Source organism: Belonocnema kinseyi, chromosome 10 (genome assembly GCF_010883055.1).
Source record: "Belonocnema kinseyi isolate 2016_QV_RU_SX_M_011 chromosome 10, B_treatae_v1, whole genome shotgun sequence".
NCBI lineage: Eukaryota > Metazoa > Arthropoda > Insecta > Hymenoptera > Cynipidae > Belonocnema > Belonocnema kinseyi.
Window position 1 is genome coordinate 90335599 of NC_046666.1, and position 4509 is coordinate 90340107.

General features: G+C 29.9%; 1 protein-coding gene across 1 annotated transcript in view; it reads right to left on the reverse strand.

The window, feature by feature from the left end:
- LOC117182211 (D-glucuronyl C5-epimerase B) overlaps window positions 1-4509 on the reverse strand; it is a 66174-nt gene that overhangs the window by 24581 nt on the left and 37084 nt on the right. The window lies entirely within an intron of this gene.

Consider the following 4509-nt stretch of genomic DNA (forward strand, 5'->3'; position numbering starts at 1 on the left):
GTGGAGGAAGAAAATGAAAAAAAAGGATTTTAACATATTTATACCCACGCCCAGACAAACGAATACGATCAAAATTGGAAAAAAATAGTCCGCCATATTGGATCCGTCATTTCGTACTTTTACAATCTAATTGCATATTCGTAATCAGCATTCCTTAAAACCTTTAAAAGCACTTTACATTTTATTATGTCTGGGCGTGGGTGTAAGTACACCAAACTCTCGCCTTCAGTCAAATGTCGGGGGTTGCCTTCAAATGGCCTTGGACTGATTTCGGGGGGATAGAAACGTAAACAGTGATGGCCGCCTGACTCGTTTCCAATTGGAATATATATCAATATACATAATGTCACAACCGCTCTCGCCCTACTCCCCTGAGAAACTGCGTGAGCTAGCAGTTCTAGGAAGGCCGAGAACGGGGTGACTGAAATCGAGAGTTTGGTGTCTGTTAAAATCATTTCTGTTTTGATTTTCTTCCTCCACCCCTAGACCCCCCCCCCGCTCTAAGGACGCATGCAATTGATTTAACATACGGCTCATTTGAAAGGGCTTGTTTTAGCCTATAGTTTCTGATATTAGCAAAGTTTGTAGCACGACATGATTCAGCTCTACAAGTTTTCAAAAATGGCTAAACACGCCGTTTTTAGGAGTTTCAATCCCTATTTTCTCAAAAACTTGACGCGATGGAAGTTTTTGAATCCAGATTCGTGTTCAGCACGAAAAATCCATTCGGAAACACTAGATGCCATCTTATTCGCAAAACTCATGTAGGTCAGTGAAATCTTTTCTTAATATCCAATCCTTTTAGATTTTGTCAGGCATTGTTTAAATAACTAATAGTTTATCATAATATATTACTGCTTTAGTATTAATGAAAATGTAAATATATACAAAAGATAAAAATTATGAATGGAATTTTTTTCTTCTGAGTAATCAATAAGATAAAAGTTGACTATAGTTTCATTGTTTAAATTAGTCTTAAAGAAAGCTGCCGCTTTATACTTTTTTCAGTAATTTATACATGGTGTGGTCAAGCATTGGCGACATGGCGCAATAAGGATTAAGAAAACTGCCCAAGTCCGAAAACGGAGGAAAGTTTAATTTTCTTATCGCAGATAAAACAATTCAAGTCTCCAAAATTTATTTTAATCCGCCTTAGTAACTCAGTATGCAGATTTTCAAACCATTTGAATGATTCAACTTTTACAAAATATACAATCTCGTTCATGTTTGTATAGAACATTTATATTATGAATGTTTTCAGGAATCAAATCTGGTTACAATATTGTTTCTATGTCCTGCAAACTAAAGGGTTTTCTACATCATTACGAAATATGATATGCACTCATGCTGAAAGAGACTTTAACTTAATATTTGCAAGTTACAAAGAGCATGAAGAAAACCTTCAGTTTTTAAAAACTTCTTTTATTTTGACAGAAACTTACGAATTTCATTGTACTAAATACAAACTTTTAAAATAGTTCGCATTCAAAATCTGGATATTAAGAAGTCCAAGGATTTCTCTGTAGTATTTAAATGAAAAATTGACACCGTTTTTTCTTTATTTTTCAATTTTTTTATCTGAAATGAAGGGTCGAACTAAGAGTGTATAAGAAATCATAACTGCATATAGTCTTCCTATGAGGATTTTAATAAAAAATATACATGCTATGTGCCGTACCTGACGACTTCGCGTAACAGTAAGAAGTTAGTACCTCCATAATATTGTAGGCACTGTTCAATGCACGCGTAAAAGGATTCTTGCTATTTAGATGCTGTGCTCTAATAAGGAGCTCGGATTCAATTAAATTGACACGTTTCACTATATTTTATATAACAATTAGATGTCTCATAATTGCATTCAAATGAAGGAAATGGGATAAATTACCGCTTTAAGGAATTTAGAATTCCTAAAGTCCAAAAACCAAAATTGTTATAAATCTTTCAGAGATTGTTATACTAAATGGGGCATTGGTATGTTTACTGAAATCACAAACAAAGCTACGAGATTGCTTTTGGTACCTTACGTTACTTCAGTATATGTATGTTCTATATGGTTAAATATATAATAATCATTCACTATCGGTGATGGTTCCTTAATTATTAAACATCAGCCAGGCAACAATGAAGGACATAGTACAAGAAAGATTAGGTTTTACAAATAGAATATAATTTACAAATAAAGCGTTATTTAAATATATTAATTAATACTTGTTTCATTAAAAAAACTTCCAATCAATACTTGTATTAAAGCTGCAGGGTTTTTTATTCTGTAATGACTAAATATTGAATATAATAAATATAACTGTCTGAACAATCTATTATTGTTTTTAATAATACTCTCTTTAAATAATGACAGAAGGTTGCGGTTTTTCGGAAATTTTCAACTTTTTGTCAACATTTCATTTAGGAGTGAGGCAGGGTATACCCTAAAAAAAATACTCATAATTTCTGCTTGAATGCTTCTCTGCCAATAATACATGCACTTATTTGGAAATTAATACCAATAATCGTTAATTTTAGAAACTTTGGAAAAGCTTTAATTCTTAAGACAACATCAAATAAGAAATGGTACGAATAAGCATGTGAAAATATTAGTTTTGGTAAAATATCGTTATGTTTTAGTATTTTTAGATAAATTTAGATGCGATTCATTAATAAAAATAGTATAAGTTTCCTTGCAGAATGTTTAATTCTATATATCATTTTGTAACGTGAACAGAAGAAAAATGTTACGACTGCCCATTTTGACTTTTATTTTGACAATTACGGTATATCCTGGAGTGAGGTAATGATTATGGAAAATTAGCCCAAGATGAACCCTTTAGGTTGAATAACGAATCGTCGGGGTATTTTTTAAGTTGGACTTCCGAAAACCCGCTTTTCGAGAAAAATACCCATTTCCGCTTGCTTTCAGGATATGAATATCTCTTAAACTAGAACCACCCACAAATTATAAATATATTAATTTAAACAAAACGAGTTTTAAGAAAAATTTAGATTTACGTGATTTTTAAATAAAATTTGAAGAATAGTTGAAATATTTATTTTATTTTAGAAAAATATATTAACAGAAAAGAAAGAGATTGTTTAAGAAATGATTCTCTCTATTATTTATTTAATATATGTTCATAACTAAAATGATAAAGCAAAGGTTTTCATTTGAGAGAAAACCGCAACTTTCTAATTATCTAAGAGAAGATAGTTATAACAAACAATCAACTGTTTAAATTTATGTTTGTTAATTTGAATTAGTTATCTCAAAAAGTGAAAAGTTGACATAAAGTTGAAAATTCCAGAAGAAGCCGCAACTATCTAGCATTACTGTAAGAGAAGATAGTTATAAACATTACTAATTTGCTTAAACAATTATATTTGTAAAATTTCACTCATTATTAAGTCACTTGGAGCGAAAAATGAACAAAAATTGAAATATTAAAAAAAAAAAACGAAAATTTCTGGTATAATTGAAAGAGAATATTATTTTTTAAAATAATACATTGCTTGAACAATTATTTCTATTCACTTGAATTAATTATTACTTCTCTCTAATTGAAAATTCGACAAAAAGTGGAAAATTGTAGAAAAACTGCAACTTTCTCGTACTATTCTGAAATAATATTATTCTAAATAATAAAAAAATGTATTTATAAAAGTATTCCTGTTAAATTTAATTACATATTGCCTCATCCTAATTTTAAAGTTGAAAATAAGCTGAAAAACTCGACAAACCGCGACTTTTTAAATATATTCTAAGAGAAATTTGCTAAAAAATATAATGGATTCTTTTAAAAATTCATTTTGACTTTTAGTTATTAGTATAAAGTAGTATTTTATATATTAGAAACAATTTCTATATTTAAAAAACTCAAAAGATTATAATATGCGCCAGAAACTCGCGAAACAGGCTTATGGAGGTGATATTTAAAAAGAAAGTTTTTATTCTTAGTCTATTGATAATTTTGAGAAGAAATTTTGAGTTTCAATACGATACACCTACTAATAACGATTTTTAATCAAATTTATATTTTTTTAAACGCATTATGGGGGGGGGGGGGGTGTAAAAAATTGGGGGCGATATGCATACGAAATTGAGAAAGAAATGTTCAATGCATTCTGAGACCACTTTCGTCTACAATGAGGGCCTTCCTTATTTATGATCCACTTACGAATTTCTACCTTTCAGGTAGTTGTTTTGGATTATGACAAAGCTATAATTATAATCAAGCTTATAATTGAATCTTTTATGAGCTAAAAGCTTGTTTAATGGGATTGGCCTTTGAGTTTACTTAATTTTCAATGTGGAAATCTACAGTCTCTGCCTTCATTTTTGCATGTAACATGAAGAATAAATACCAGTTATTTATAATATCTATATTCCATATAATCCCTCTTTTTCGCTAGTATTTATGGCAAATAAAAGATCTGTTAGAACATAGACACAAGTTGTTGTAAATAGAATAAAGTTTCCCAGTGTATATCATATATGATTACGAAATTTTTGAGGTGGGG